Source organism: Mirounga leonina, unplaced genomic scaffold (assembly GCF_011800145.1).
Source record: "Mirounga leonina isolate KUSES-001 unplaced genomic scaffold, KU_Mleo_1.0 Mir_118, whole genome shotgun sequence".
Taxonomy (NCBI): Eukaryota; Metazoa; Chordata; class Mammalia; order Carnivora; family Phocidae; genus Mirounga; species Mirounga leonina.
The window spans coordinates 5,597,077-5,614,181 of NW_023270277.1; the positions used below are offsets into that span (position 1 = coordinate 5,597,077).

General features: G+C 48.5%; 1 long non-coding RNA gene across 1 annotated transcript in view; it reads right to left on the minus strand.

The window, feature by feature from the left end:
- The window catches only part of LOC118007351, a 128,998-nt gene extending 116,652 nt beyond the window's left edge, over positions 1-12,346 (minus strand). Inside the window, exon 1 of the long non-coding RNA XR_004678390.1 lies at positions 12,279-12,346. This is a non-coding gene — a long non-coding RNA (uncharacterized LOC118007351). The remainder of the gene's footprint in view (positions 1-12,278) is intronic.
- Positions 12,347-17,105: the final 4,759 nt, after the last annotated feature.

Below are 17,105 nucleotides of genomic sequence, written 5' to 3' on the forward strand. Positions count from 1 at the left end.
AATGCACAGAAATCAGTGGCATTCCTATACACCAACAACAAGACAGAAGAAAGAGAAATTAAGGAGTCGATCCCATTTACAATTGCACCCAAAACCATAAGATACCTAGGAATAAATCTAACCAAAGAGGCAAAGGATCTGTACTCAGAAAACTATAAAATACTCATGAAAGAAACTGAGGAAGACACAAAGAAATGGAAAAACATTCCAAGCTCATGGATTGGAAGAACAAATATTGTGAAGATGTCAATGCTACCTAGAGCAATCTACACATTCAATGCAATCCTCATCAAAATACCATCCACTTTTTTCAAAGAAATGGAACAAATAATCCTCAAATTTGTATGGAACTAGAAAAGACCCCAAATAGCCAGAGGAATATTGAAAAAGAAAAGCAAAGCCGGCGGCATCACAATTCCGGACTTCCAGCTCTATTACAAAGCCGTCATCATCAAGACAGTATGGTACCGGCACAAAAACAGACACATAGATCAATGGAACAGAATAGAGAGCCTAGAAATGGACCCTCAACTCTATGGTCAACTCATCTTTGACAAAGCAGGAAAGAATGTCCAATGGAAAAAAGACAGTCTCTTCAACAAATGGTGTTGGGAAAATTGGACAGCCACATGCAGAAGAATGAAACTGGACCATTTCCTTACACCACACACAAAAATAGACTCAAATGGCTAAAAGACCTCAGTGTGAGACAGGAGTCCATCAAAATCCTCAAGGAGAACACAGGCAGCAACCTCTTCGACCTCAGCTGCAGCAACTTCTCCCTAGAAACATTGCCAAAGGCAAGGGAAGCAAGGGCAAAAATGAACTATTGGGACCTCAACAAGATAAAAAGCTTTTGCACAGCAAAAGAAATAGTCAACAAAACCAAAAGACAACCGACAGAATGGGAGAAGATATTTGCAAATGACATATCAGATAAAGGGCTAGTATCCGAAGTCTATAAAGAACTTATCAAACTCAACATCCAAAGAACAAAGAATCCAGTCAAGAAATGGGCAGAAGACATGAACAGACATTTTTCCAAAGAAGACATCCAAATGGCCAACAGACACATGAAAAAGTGCTCAGCATCGCTAGGCATCAGGGAAATCCAAATCAAAACCTCAATGAGATACCACCTCACACCAGTCAGAATGGCTAAAATTAACAAGTCAGGAAATGACAGATGTTGGCGGGGATGCGGAGAAAGGGGAACCCTCCTACACTGTTGGTGGGAATGCAAGCTGGTGCAGCCACTCTGGAAAACAGTATGGAGGTTCCTCAAAAAGTTGAAAATAGAGCTACCCTACGATCCAGCAATTGCACTACTGGGTATTTACCCCAAAGATACAAATGTAGGGATCCGAAGGGGTACGTGCACCCCGATGTTTATAGCAGCAATGTCCACAATAGCCAAATTGTGGAAAGAGCCAAGATGTCCATCGACAGATGAATGGAATAAGAAGATGTGGTATATATATACAATGGAATATTATGCAGCCATCAAAAGGAATGAGATCTTGCCATTTGCAACGACGTGGATGGAACTGGAGGGTGTTATGCTGAGCGAAATAAGTCAATCAGAGAAAGACATGTATCATATGACCTCACTGATATGAGGAATTCTTAATCGCAGGAAACAAACTGAGGGTTGCTGGAGTGGGGGGGGGAGGGATGGGGTGGCTGGGTGATAGACATTGGGGAGGCTATGTGCTATGGTGAGCGCTGTGAATTGTGCAAGACTGTTGAATCACACATCTGTACCTCTGAAACATATAATGCAATATATGTTAAGAAAAAAAAAAAAGAAGAAGAAGAAGAAGGTAGCGGGAGGGGAAGAATGAATGGGGGGAAATCGGAGGGGGAGACGAACCATGAGAGATGATGGACTCTGAAAAAGAAACTGAGGGTTCTAGAAGGGAGGGGGCTGGGAGGATGGGTTAGCCTTGTGATGGGTATTAAAGAGGGCATGTTCTGCATGGAGCACTGGGTGTTATGCACAAACAATGAATCATGGAACACTACATCAATAACTAGTGATGTAATGTATGGTGATTAACTTAACAATAAAAAATTAAAAAAAAAAAAAGAACCAAATGAGATTGGGAGAGAAAAGCTTCTAGAAAGGTAAAACAATAGGCAAATGGAAGGGGTTGTTTTTACCAATTAAACAAAATGACCAAAAGGTAAAATGGATTTACTTGGTAAAATATAAATAAGCTAAACAATCAGAGCTCTCCATGAGGTCCTTGGTGATTGTCATCCCCTGTTTTCTACAGAACCAGTCAGACCTAGAAGCAACAGGTGCATCCAGGCTCCCACTGCAGTTCCCCTAACACCATCTTCTACCTGCAGGTTCTGGTAAACTACATGCTCTTCCTCTAACCTAACTCTTTAGTCACAACCAAGGTTTCCAAAACAAGCCTGCCAAGAAATACCTGCATTTCAGTGGGGGTTTTGAGCTGCCCCTACCGTCTACAGAACCCAGAGGGACGGAGCTGTAATGGTAGCTAACATACAGTCAGGTTGATATTGTGCATGGATGAATTGCCCTGTGTCCATTCCTCCTCAGGACCCTATTCCTCCAATGAAACAATTCTGAATATAACCTCATTTCAACAGAAAGATGCCACTTTGTTGCTGAAATAAAAACCACTGTCACAGATATCCTTTTGGAAGCAAGCAGTCCAAAAGAAATGGTAGGACTGTGACACCAAAAGAAAAGGAAAAGACATCAATTTGTGTCTTGAAACCCAGATAACTAAAGCTTTTAAATATACAAGTCAAAATGTAGTGTGTGACAAGGGGAAGACGGTAGGATTCAGCTCCTAAACTTGCTTCGCTCATGGTGTCCGTAAGTGTCTCAGTACTTTTTCCAGTGTCCCTGCACCAAAAGCAGTATCCAGTATATCTGCTTATAAAGTAATTAGGTTATAAGCATTTATATCCTAGAAGTTAGTAGCCATTTTAAAGATAAGACACAAAATGAAAGAAAAAATAACATTTTTTTCCCCATTCTAACATGATCACTTACTAGTGGGTGTGTGCACCTGTTGCTGGGCTCATCACAATCTCTTAATCCCTGGATTCAGAGTAGACAACACCACCCTTATTGCCTATTTCATACCGATTCTCCTGCAATAGTTGCTTCTTATCTTAGCAACCTTCAGAAATGCAGCTTTGCAAAGATATATTATTAAAAGGAATAGAGCATGACCCAGAGTCAAAAGTGAACTATCTCAAGGTAGTGGTTCACACACACTCTGACAGCTACAGAGCATCACTGTGTTTCCTTAGAAAACTCAAAAATTTAAACATCCTGTAGGGTCCATGTAAGTTCACGGTAGTATCCTGGGGTGCTTCAGAGGCCAGAGTGGGAATGACAGGTCTAGTAAAAGATCCCTGGGCTGGAGAGCCAAAAGCCTGAGCTCAGGTCTTGATTCTGTATGCGATAAGCTGGGCAAGCTGTTGATCAAGCAGCAAACCATTCTGGGCTTCAATTCTCCGTCTACAGAAGGGAAATGAGGACCCCTGAAATCACAACTTACTTAGAATTCCCTCCTATAAAGAGATGGGCCCAAAGGACTTCACACACATTTTCAAAAGGATATAGAGAAAGAGGACCATCAAACTATGCTCTGGTTCCCAAAAATCAATCCACGGAGCTCATGGCAAGCAGAGACATATGCTGTGGCTTTGGGAATTCTGATTCAGATCTGAGATGGGGGCCTGAACATGTATTTTTTTTTTATTAAAGTTCCTCCACATGATTTTGTTGCCTGGATTAATTTCAAAATCCTTTCTTACTGACAACACAGCAAAACTGATGGCCTCGTACTCCAAAGCACAATGTCAGCACAAAATGTTTGTGCATATTAAATCCTATCTCATTAATTGCTTTTAATGATACTTCACCACATTCTCTTAACCCTTTTAATTTGGCCACATCATTCAAGTGGGCTTAATTCCCAGTTTCTCATCAGGATGGTCATGAGGCCTCACCCTGTCATCGCAGAGCTTATCAAGTCATCCAGTGGGGCTGGTACCTAGTTCCCAGTTGTCTCTTGGCAAAAAGTAAACATACATTTTCATTTTCATAATACTTTTTTTTTCAAGTCTCCTCCAAATGTCTGCATTTTCTTAGGTACTTTGACTTCAGTGACACCCAAGTTTGGGGTCAAGATTCCAAACAATGATGCAGACAGGGCCACCAGCTGCTTTCTGCTGGCCTCACTTTCCCTACTCCAAAAGGAGTCATGAAATCCTGATGCAGAGAAACTGTTCTTTTTCTATTCTTTTCTCACTAAACTCAGCTAGATGGCCATAAGGGACACCTGGAAGCGTGGTCATCAATGAGAGGTTTTTGTTTTGTTTGTTTTGTTTTTATGTGAAAAAAAAAAGAGAATTTTGAAACAATAACCACAGAGTCAAAGTTTAGCTCCGTCATAAAGCACTCCCTCTTCAGTGAGGTTTAGGTGCTGGCTACAGAGTTCAGTGTTTGGGTTTGGGTTTGAGAGATTTTTTTTTTCTTGCTAGTTATACAAGAGCCATAATCCATGAAATACAGTAGATATCTCTTGGGCCTAGTTCTCCATGCTTGCAAACATTTAAAATTAGACTCGTGGTGCATAAAAGATTTATAATGATCTCACCCACAAATATAAATTTTATCCCACACAGGATAGAAAGACCTAGAAGCAGAAGCAGTGAACAGCTGAATGTGAGTACAGAGTCATAAATTCATAACACTTACAGCTTTTTAACAACCCCATCATAAATGTGTCTGACTTCAATTTAATTTATGGGATTTTGCAGCCGGGTCCAGGAATGTCCTCTGAAAACTAAAAATTTAGGAAAAACAACATATAGTTTGGATTTCCATGAAAATGTCTATGGTGTCGGTTAACTGACAGTACAACATATGGGCAGTCCACTATTGATGGGGAAATCTCTAAATTCATTGCAGCAAACTACAGGGGCCCAAAGGCTCAAAACACCAATGTCAACAACGGTACACGTAACAGTGGGTTTCTAAGGAAATCGTCCAGTAGAGTAGGAATGGCCTTATTTTCTGTAAGACAAACAAATCTGAGGACTCAAAATCCTCCCTAGCTAAGTGATTAGCTAGCTAAGTCACTCCTCCCTAGCTAAGTGATTAGGACTTAAATCCTCCGAGCCTCAGGTTCTCTGTTTGAACTAAGATGTTTATCGAGCCTTCATTATGCACTAAGCACTATGGTAAATGTTCACATGTATTATCTCATTTTAGCATCACTACAACTTCATGGTGCTTTTTAAAATCCCATTTCACACATGAGAAAACCAAGACAGACAGAGATTAGCCCTTTTCCTAGATCTTACGGCTAATAAGTGTGGTGAGATTTGCACATAGGCTATCTGACTCCAAAGTTCTCATCTTGACCATTATCCTAAAGTCATTCACTATAAAATGCAAGCAACTTGATCCACTTCAGAAAAGAATGTACTTATGTATAAGGTACCCAGGAAAGTGCTTCTCCGTTCCCTTTTCTGAAATAAATGATATCCCATACACCATCGCTTTCAATAATTCATTTCATTTGACCAAATTTAAGTGATAGGACCTGTCAAATGATAGCCACCAATCCACCTAAGATTTCTTCTTCCAAACACCCAGGCACAACCCTATCCCAACATAGGAGCCAGACTGTGACAAACCTCTATTGAGCCCCTTCAGTCCTAGACTTTTAGGGTCACATTTTGTTAGGTCCTCAGTGAGGGTGCATGTCATCTTCAGAGGCTGGGTCTCCTCTGGGCACCCCCAAATACATTAATTCCTCACATGAGAAGCACGTAAATGATGGCTGAGTATGTAGCAGATGCCAGGTACTGTGATACGCGCCGGAGGTACCAGGGCAAACACAACCCAGACGTTGTCCTCACAGCTTATGATTCAGGAGGAGACAGACAAGGAGCAGGTGACAACATGACCGTGTGGAAAGCACTCCTGAGGGAGATGCCTAACCCATCTGAAGGAGCCTGGGGTCAGGGAAACCCTCCTGGAAGACGTGACCTGTGAGTTGGCACAAAGCCTAGGACGATAACCCAAAGAAATTTCAAGAGAAGCCACACATAGGGAGGCAGTGATGGTGCACAGCTGGTAGTCAGGATGGGCAGGACACAGGCTCGGCACTTGTAGGGGGTGGGGGGAGCTGGGAGGAAGGGGGAGCTGTTAGGAGTCATGGCCACAGCTCCCAGCACAGGCAGTAAAGAAGCAACATTAAGAGTGGGAAGGAGACGGGAGACAGGCATGACGGTAACCAGTGTCTTACTAAGACGAGGCATCACTAGCTCACTCAGTGAACCAACTCCATGAGCTGCCATAAAGTGTGTGCTAACACATTCTGGGACTTTACTATCAGCACTGAAAATAGAAAAGACTCAGCACAAAATGACTGCACATCTCTTTGTTCTGGATACAACCCAATTAGAATTGAACAAAAACACTTGAGAATGAATCAGAAAAATGATGTACTTATTAAAACTTAGAGCATCAATTTTATTTGCAGCAAAAGTTGGGAAATTCTAATGGTCTTAGCTTCCTTTTCCTAAAGTCTGGCCAACAAGGAATAAACATTCTGTATCCCAAAAACTATTTTGCAAATAATACTTTGATTAACAAACTTGAGGTATATTTCTGTATGCACAGAGCAAAATTCCACTGGGTAAAAAGCACTTGATATTTTAGGAGAAAAGAGCAAAGAATAACAACTTTTCTTTCCTCTGAGTCTAACAGCTAATTTCCATGCTGGATGATTTTTTAATAACATTGGCTACGCTGTGGGATTTTAGGAAGTCCTCATTTAGTTTTGAACCCTCTTAAGTTATAATTTTCCTCTGAGCTCAGATGGATCTTTTATCTGTTGTATCCTTAATACCCCTGCTAATCTTAGTATAGAAAAGCTTCATAATTTGAAAAGGAGAAGTTTAACAAGACATGAAGCTGATTGTTTGCACAATCAGAACATCTAATTGAGCTATAGTATTCTAAACCATGCTTGCGTGCAGGGAGATAATTTTTCCTTCATTTCCTACTTTATCAGAAAATTAACCTTCATTTAAAACATTGTGGTCTCAAACACTTTATAGCCACATTCTCCCTGCTGTTCAAGGAATCTGAATTTTAAATTTGCCATCCCAGTCTCTAAAAATGAAACAAACTGCGGATGCTTCCAGGACCAGGTGTTTATGATCAAGCAGAATCAGAATGTGACCCGTGTCCAAAGCACTATAACTGCCAGCCAAGGGGACTATGTAACCATGTCTCTTCTTATTTTTCCAATCCTTGGTGAAATAACGAGGCTCTGACTTCGCACAGCAATCTGTTTGTCCGAGAACCTAAGAGCCCCACAGATATTCCATTTAATTGTCTGAACACTGGAAGCATTTATTAAGTATCTGTCTTCATGGAGAACTGAACTTGGCCCTACACAAGCCGGACTCAAATCTCGTGATGGTGACGCAGAGCTGGCGGGAGCACAAGTGAAGTTAGGTAATTCATCTGACACACAGTGCGCTAAGCTGTAACCACTCCTGACACATGTGTAACTAGAGTGGGCCCAAGTTCATCCGGGGTCACCTTGTCTCGTAATGTCCTGATAAAATACCCAAACTTCCAGCTTACAGGTTGCTGATAAGTCTTCCAATAATTGAGTCCCCCTCCAAAATTTCTGAAGATTCTGCAAGAAGTGAGGGATGGAAGGGCATGCACTCTCACACCTGACCATCTATAATGGGCTGAACTGTGTCCTCCAAAAATGAGATATTCATATCCTAATCCCTGGTATCTGTGACTGTGACCTTACTGGGAAATAGGGTTTGTACAGATGATTCAAGTTAAAATGAGGTCATTAGGACAGGCCCTAATCCAATACGACAGTGTCCTTAGAAGAGGAGGGAAATTTGGACACAGGGACACAGACACAAAGAGAGAGCGCCACGCGATGACACAGAGGGACACTGGAGTGACAGCTGCAAGCCAAGGAGCAGCAAGGATTGATGGCCACCACCAGAAGCTAACAAGAGGCAAGGAAGGATTCCCCTACAGGCTTCAAAGGCAACATGGCTCTGAGAACACCCTGATCTCAGACTTCTGGCCTCCAGAACCATGAGAGAACACATTTCCATTGTTGTAAGTCACCCCGCTGGGGGTGCCTTGTTATCGCAGCCCCAGGCAACACCACGCCCCCTCAGCCATGACTTTCTACTCCCACACACTACTCTAAAGGTAAATGAGGATCTGGTCTTCAGTTCTCCAGAACACTCCTAACCTAGGGCTGTCGTGAGCAACAGACTTTCAAATGAAGGTCTGGGCACAAAAGAGGGAAATTACTGCACAGAACCAGAAATAACATCCAACAAGACTGCCGCCAAAGCTCATCACCAGAGCATGGGTCTCTGACTGTCCCCTCACTGCAGGGCCAGCTCCTTCCCCAGTGCTTGTCTCCCCACCTGCCACAATTCCCAGCTGCAACTCCCATTCCTAGGATTTGCCCTTAAGCTCCAACTCATGTCATAGCAGAACTGCCCTAGACCCAAATGAGGCACCTGAGTTCCTTCTATGGAAAAGAGTTACTGGCCCTGGGTTTCAACGTCCCAGCAGGACTCTCCCCACAACCATGATCCCATCAAATAACCAAAAGGTTCCTTCACACATTTTCCTAAATCAACAGCCAAGGTGTCCTTCCCATAGGAACCCAGAGAAATGGTTTACAAATTGGATTAGAAGAACCCACTGCATCAGATTCACCTGTGGTGTTTGGTAAGAATGCAGATTCCTGGTCTCCATTCAGGCCAGTGAATTGCAACTGCTGTAGGGATGTTTAGGAACCTGCAATTTAAAAGGATCCTGGTGACCCGGGGCCACAGTTTAAAGCCACCAGCACAAGCTGCAGCTGAGCTTCACAAACCAGAACTGTCCTTCCTTCTACAGAAAATGGCATGAACACATAAACAGCGTGGGAAAACCTGGGGTGTCCCCGTGGGCAAAGTCAGGCTCCACTCCCTTTCCAAGTACCGTGACACTCACGCACCCTGGCTGCCAACCTTCCTTCCCCAACAAGACAGCTTTCCACTCATCCACCTGGCTTCTCTGCCATGGGCGTCATCCCACCAGCAACTCCCCTCTGCTGCTGAAACTGACCCTGAGGGCATCTCTCAGTGCAGACTCTGGGTGCTCCTGGTCAGAACAGCGGCCCCTGACAGATCACCTCTGACACCGGCCAGCCCACACATGTAGGTCCTGGACTCCCAGGTCCAGAGATACACCTCACCCTGGCCAGCCTCTGCCCCAGTATCTACTGAGACTTGGCAGGATCACCAGCATGCATTTCCTAGATTAACTTAAATGAGATGATTCCAACAGTGATTTGATCTTAGTAGGACCTGCCTCTCAAAGTCACTCCCGTCCCTCTGCCGACACACCTGCACCAGCACGTGTGCTGGAATGTGCAGAGGGTGGCCTGCGGCAGCCACTCGCTTCTCTCTCTCCTCTTTCTTTCCCTCCCGCTCATCTACCCCAGGGAAGAAGTCATCCATTCATTCAACAATAGTCACTGCACTCCTACTTCGCTCTGGGTGACGGACATAAATAATTCACAGCTCTGTCACTGACAAAGCCACAGACCTCCAGAGAAGAGAGCAGTGGACCAATAATTATGGGATAACTCTGAATCACGTCCTGTTGGGAGCCCAGAGGAGGGAACCTTCCAACTCTGTACGACCCAGCCAAGAAGGACATCCCAAAGGTGATATGAACCTAGTCTTGACACCACCCCGGACAAGAAAAGAGAAAGGCTGAATCCTTTAAGAGTCTTTTGCTCACAAACTATAGAAACTGACAAGACACCTGGAATGACTCAAGAGCTATCTGTCACAGGCATTACAACACTGACCTTACCTGCTGAAGGGAGTTATGCAAGCTTTCGGAGCCTGTTTCCTCATCTGCGATATGGACTCAGTAGTTTTTGAAACAAATATTGTATGTGAAGTCCTTAGCAACATGCATAATAAGCTGTGAAAAACTACACACAATTACTAAGGAAAAGGTGGGGGGACTTGACAAAGATCAGGCCCAGAGCAGAAGGAAGACTGAACATCAAGCCACAGCAGGGCTGAAGCCAGAGCAGCTGTCCGCAGGATGGCCTCAGATGGCTCTGCTCCAGACACCCGCACGGTGGACTTGGGCACCGCCTGCAACTCCCAGGACAGAGATTCTAACTGGCTAACCTGGGGCGGGGGCAGTCAACGTGACGGGGGACCGACGTTCAGCCATTCTACTTTGCAAGGACATGCCAGATAGGGGCCCCGACAGACCAATTCTGAAGGCAACCCAGAAGGCTCGGTATTGCTGGAGACTGGGGTCTGAGCAGAGGGGCAGAACGGAGAGGAGTGTGGATTTTATCCTTGTGAAGGGTGGTAAGACTGGAGCAACACTGGGTCTGTTCCTGGGACACGGATCTGGGATGGCTCCACACAAGGCACCCTCGGGCATTTAAGCCTCAAACGAGCCCACCTTATCCTCCCTTGGGGCCTGCCCCTGCAGGACGACCCAGACCACCAGACACTCTGGTCTCCTCCAGCTATCTGCTGGGTGGCCTTCTGTGGCCCAGGGTGAGATCATCCCCTTGTGGGACACAGGCCACGTCTAAATGGCACTCTTTTCCAGCATGCACACAGCTCAACTGCATGGAGATTCTGGGATACAAGATGCAATTTTCAATCTACTTGGCCCCCAAATTCAGCAGAATTTGGATCTTTTTAAGTGTTTTAAAAACAATCTGTGCTAATGGCACAATGTTCTTGCTAATGCCCTTTAAGGGCCAAATTTTCAAAAATGGCAAATAAATTTGTTTGTCGTTTCCATGTGTAGTTTTATGGGTGGGTATAAATACTGAAGCTGAAATAACAAGCTGATTTTTCCTCACAAACATTTACACTTGGGATCAGATGAAGTGTACATTGGAAAGGTTATCACCCACATCTAAGGAGAAAGGGCAGGACCATTCTCAGCTAGGGGCACATGAGCCAGACAGAGTCAGAAAGGGGCTGTGAACGCAGAACAGAATGTTCTCCTTATGTCAGGCCTTAAGAGAAACGGGGCTGCGCTGTCTACACAGCACGCCACTGGAACGCCAGATGTGGCTTATTGCCTCACTCCAGCACCCTCTCCTCTCCTCTCCTGCCCCACCTCACCTATTACCCCAGATCAGCACCCCCCCACAAGACCCAGCATGTCCCAGCTTTCTGACCCCACAGGTACCAACGCCAGCTACCTAAACTTGCTCCAGGAAAGTCTTGTTTGGGATCAGACTTCCCACCTCAGTGGATTCCCCCCCAGCCTCCTTCAGCCCTGGACTCAGGTTTGTTGCCTCCCTTAACCTCTGAGGTGCTCAGGAGTCAAGATGAGGCCTTCCCCACCAGCCCGAGCCCACTGGACTCCCACCCTGCCCCCATGCCAACCCCGCCAAGTAATTCAGGTAAGCAAGCAACTTCTGGGCCACCATATCCTGACTATTCCCGACTAGAAGAGTTCACATGAAAGACTCTAAAGCAAATGGTAAGATTCAAGACTGGGGTGTGGCTCTGTGTGCCTCCGCTCCCAGACACCTGCAGTAGATGAGGCTGTAACCAGGGCACACACCCTGGAACACACCAGGATGGTGGCACCAGAAGCTCGGAGCTGCCTGGCGCCTTTTCCAATCGGCTGGCCACGCCCACGCTGTGCCAGCTCTGGGTGTGGGGCCTCACTCACCCCGGCTGCAGCCACTTAAAAATGAGAAGAGTGAGATCTGCTCCGGGTGGCGCTACACAAGGGCGGGGGTGATGGGGGCTCTGGGCACATAAAGAAGCAAGAGAAATCACCCAAGGACTGGGCTGTGCTTCCTCCTCTCGGGGGGAGAGAAGGAGCAGCCCGGGGCTGGAGGAGAAAGCCAGCTCTGTCTGCGGCTGCCACACCCGGAGGGCCCACGGGGGTCAGGAAGGAGGAGGCGCAAGGGCACTTTAGCAGGAGGTGAGGTGGCCACCAGCTCCCAGGCCGCGCCACCCACAGGAATGCGCCCTGAGGAAACCACGGGGCTCCTGGAAGACAAAGGGCCTCAGGTCTTCCCTGCCACAGGAGCCCACCCTCCCTCCAGCCTCACCCTGTCCTCAAACACTCCACAAGCCGAATGCTCAGCCTCAACAGCCCACCCGGTGAACGCGACCTGCCCACACACTCCTCCACCTCTGTCCCCACTCACCATTCCTGCACCCTGCCCATCCTTCTTTCCTCCACGGAACACGGCTCACACAGTAAATGCTTGCTAAAGAAAACACGTGTTTTATTTGTGAATCCCTTCTATGATCCCGGCATAGAACGTAAGCATGAAGGCAGAGGCTGTTACTTCATTCTCGAATCCCAACATTTATTCAGCGTCTGTTGCGATACTGAAGCTTTCCCAGGACTGCCAAAAAAACACAAAAAACACTTCCGCGAGGCTAATACCTGATTCGCAGATAAACTACATTTTAGTGTCACCCATACAAGCCCTAGCTTATTTGCGTGCCAGAGATTAGATTTTATTGGATGCCTACACTCAAGTCGGTCCACAAAGAATTACTCAACAGAGGAATGAATTAGTAGATATGTTTGGTTTGGAAGTTCCTGGCTTCACGGCTTAGTTTCGGTTACCAGGAATTTTCCAGGACTTTTTCTCTAGCTTTAAAAACCACATCTCATCCCACCATTATTTTTTTTCTCTCTCCAGAGTTTCTACATTTAGCTTCAGGATTTATCAATGACATTTTCCCTAAGCAAAAGAAAGAGTCATCAGCCAACATTTTAGAAATGAAAAGTTGAAGCTTCTTCCTTTTCCGAAGCCGCTGCTGATTCCCGGAGAGCTCATAGGATCCCCACCAGCTTTTCTCGGGCAGTTTTGAGGGAAAGGGGGAACCTGGAACCACGCGACCTGCCCAGTCCGGGCACAGGCACCATCGTGCTCAGTGGACTCCTGCCAAGGGCCATTAATCACTTACAATCTCATTGTCCTAACCATGTGCAGACTGTGGACTGGCTTTTGGCAATGAGCTGCCCTCGTGAAGTCAGGTCCTCGCTTCCCGCGGGGCGTGCCACGGAGGAGCGAGCAGCGCCGCTCTTCCAAAGGGTGAGAGCGATGTGCTGGAGGGCACGTCGCTGCCAGCCACCAGTCCTGGCCAGAAGCAGTGCCGGGGCGCTGGCCCAGGGCAGAGGGGTGATGTCAAATGTTCCTGTCGCAAGCTGCCTTCTGACTAGACGGAGCTCTGGGGTCATGGGAGAGCGGCTTCCCTGCAGAGCTATGGCTCTGAACCCTGCTGCCCACTTATCTCCTTCAGGAAGCACTTCACTGGGTTTTGCCAGCAACATAAAGGGTCTTGCCCCACTAACTGGTGCTTACATAAAAAGAGTACACATTACTGAGTCTACCCCGAAGCTGGTCCCCACCTCTCCCCACTGTGAAGTTATTATGACCAGAGGAAATAGTTATTTTATAAACAAACACCCTGAAAACTACTCTGTAATAGGGGTGTGCATATTGGAATTGTAAAGAAAATAACTATCACTCCTTTGTTTTTAGGACACTGAATTTTGCAATTGAACTTCCTTTGCTACTGAAATAGTCAACCCAGCATCCAAAGATAATTTCATCCAAAGATAAAGTTTTTCATCCCCACATGAAATAAATTTCAACACCCAGAAAAGCTATGCACTTACATGACCAAGAAAATACACTCAAGATTATAAGCCTCCATGAGGCTGTTCCCTTGGCATAGCTGGCCCCCTTGCCCCCTCAGTCCCCACATAGCCACGACCTGCAAAAGCTGACAGCCCACCCTGGTGGTCCCCACCCCAGGAAACAGAGTTTAGTGGGGAAGACAGATAAACCAGGGAAGTAAGTACATAAGTGCAGAAGTATCAGATGCTTTTACACACACAAATATCAATGTCAAGCCATTGTCACCAGATTCTCCCCATGCCACCCTGGGCTCTTCCTAAAGAATCTAACCCTGAAGACCTTGATCCTCTAGTTCCCATCTCAGGATCCTTTAAAAGCGAAACAACACACACACACACACACAAACCCATGGAGGAGAGTTCTTCGTTAAAATACCATGAATCACACACACCCGGAATGATGAAGTTAAAGAGAGCTCAGCAAACGCTGTGGGCTGTTTTCACGCATAGCATCTTTAATCGAAAAAATCCTACAAGCTAAACAAGACACGAGGGCAGGCTTCTGTCCACAGATGTGGGGCGACCCCCACCCAAAGGTAAGGGGCCTAGTACCTACACGCAGAGTCCTCCTGGGAAAACCCAAGTGCTCCATTCCTTTTCATGAAGGGTCGCAAAATGTGAACCCGCAACCAGGGCTGGAGAGACCTGCCTCCGAGACAGGGGTCTCCACTCGCTTCTCCACTCCGGGGAGACCAAGCCTGCTTCCCTCAGTGACCCAGTCCCTCTTAGCGGTGACTGAGGGGTGTGGTGGCTTTGCCTCAGCCTCAGAGCTGGGAGGAAAACACAGATCACAATTTGGCTTCCGTAATGTTTACCAAATAATAGGACAGCCTGCCTCTTAGGGCCGAAGCTGCTGCAGAAAACAGCGGAGACAGTGGTGAGAACACGAGCTTTGGAGTGAATCTGGTTTCCGGTCCCGCTCCCGCGATCAACACCTCCTTGTGGCTTTCGCCTGGGGATGTCACCTTTCCGAACCTATGAAAATGACTGCAACAAGTGAGAAGTAAACAGGACGCCAAGTGCTCCAGAATAAGGTGAGCGAGCACCCAAAGCAGACACACCGCTGTTAATGACATCCTGGAGGCTTGGCTACCTTCTATCCACGCTACCTTTGTCGCGATCACTTAAAAAGACTTGGTGGTTGGGCGCCTGGGTGGCTCAGTCGGTTGAGCGACTGCCTTCGGCTCGGGTCGTGATCCTGGAGTCCCGGGATCGAGTCCCGTATCGGGCTCCCTGCTCGGCGGGGAGTCTGCTTCGTCCTCTGACCCTATCCCCTCTCATGTGCTTGCTCTCTCTCATTCTTGCTCTCTCAAATAAATAAATAAAATCTTTAAAAAAAAAAAACTATTGCATATTGGAAAGTTGCTAAAAAATTACATCTTAAAAGTTCTCATTGCGGGCGCCTGGGTGGCTCAGTTGGTTAGGCGACTGCCTTCGGCTCAGGTCATGACCCTGGAGTCCCGGGATCGAGTCCCGCGTCGGGCTCCCTGCTCCGCGGGGAGCCTGCTTCTCCCTCTGACCCTCCCCCCTCTCATGCTCTATCTCATTCTCTCTCTCAAATAAATAAATAAAATCTTAAAAAAAATAAAATAAATTTAAGGGGCGCCTGGGTGGCTCAGTTGGTTAAGCGTCCAACCCTGGATTTCGGCTCAGGTCATGATCTCAGAGTTGGGAGATCCACTCCTGCATCAGGCTCTGCACTGATTGTGGAGTCTGCTTAAGATTCTCTCTCTCGGGGCGCTGGGTGGCTCAGTTGGTTAAGCGACTGCCTTCGGCTCAGGTCATGATCCTGGAGTCCCGGGATCGAGTCCCGCATCGGGCTCCCTGCTCGGCGGGGAGTCTGCTTCTCCCTCTGACCCTCCCCCCTCTCATGCTCTCTGTCTCTCATTCTCTCTCTCTCTCAAATAAATAAATAAAATCTTAAAAAAAAAAAAAAAGACCTGGTGGTTGAAACAACCTGGCGCGGGCCCCGGGGGCACTTCCGCTGAGAGAAGACCGCGGGCTTCTGGCACCTCACGGACCAACGCCACGCTCGTGTCCACCTGGCCGGGCGCCGGGCCGCGGCCCACGGCTGTGGCCGCCGCCGCCGCTCCGGAAGGTGCGAGTCCCCGGGCGGCTCTGGGCAGGGTCTGCGGGCCCCCCGCGGGCGCAGGCAGCGAGCGCCAGCCCACCACGGGTCAGCTCTCCCGCGGGCTCACCGACCAAACGGCACGACAGTCAGCGGGCAGCGCGTGCCGGCGGGGTGCGGGCGTGCCCCGTGACAGGCATCCCGCCATCGGGCCAGTCCTTCCGTGACCTCACCCCACCATCCTGTGTGTGCGAGGGCGGGCCAGGCTCCTCGCCCCGCACGCTGCCAGGACATCAGTGTCACCAACCAGTCGGCCTCTCAGGCCCTGTGCGTCCCGCAGGTGCAAGTCCGCGCCTTCCACCCACCTCTCCCGCTGCCTGGCAACCACCTTCCTACTGTTGCTGGGCGCCTCGGCTCCACTTCCCTCCAGTTCACAGAGAAACGATGCCGCCGGCCTCGACCTCCCCGGGCCCGACTCGCTGCGCTCTGCACCACGTCCTCCAGGCGCGCGCACGTCGTCGCAGACGCCAGGACGGGCCCCGTCCCCGCGGCCGAACAGCCCCCCACCGCGGCACCTCCGCGCCGGCCGCCCGGGCCGCTTCCCCGGCCGCTTCGGGGCGCGGCCGCCGCCTGCACGCCCGTTCCCCTTCCCTCCCGGGGCGCACTCCAAGTGGCCCTGCGGGGTACGGGTGCGCCTACTTCCGATCCGCGGGGCAGCCTCCGCCCTCTGTTCCGCAGCGGGCGCGCCGTTCCCAGCGACAGTGCGCGAGGCTGCCCTTCCGGTCCCCTCCCGAGGCGCCGGCCTCCTGTGGGCCCGGGCGTTTCCGGGCCTCGCCCGAGGCACCGCCGATTCCGCCCTCCCGGCCCCTACGCGCCTCCCTGGCTGTAGCTGTCCCAGAGTCTGTGTTCTCAGGCCGGGTCCCTTGTGGGGGCGTCCTCGTGGGTGCTGTCTCCGGGGTGAAAAAGGAAGCCGGGAGACCCCCGCGCGCGGCCCTGCACCTCCGCAGCCCGGGCCCAGGCGGCACCCCTACTCCCAGCTCTGCACCGACCCTTCTGCAAAGTCGGCCTCCCGTGAGCGCCCCAGTCGTGTAATTCCCAACTACGAGCACTCAACTCCCTGCAGGGCCGACCCCCCGCCGACTTTCAATTAGCCTCGGCGTTTGGCCAAGTCCCGCGCCTGTTTGGTCTCAGCGGAGGCCTGTCTCGTTGGTGTTGGAGGACTCCTACAGCATCTCGTTGGTCTTGGCT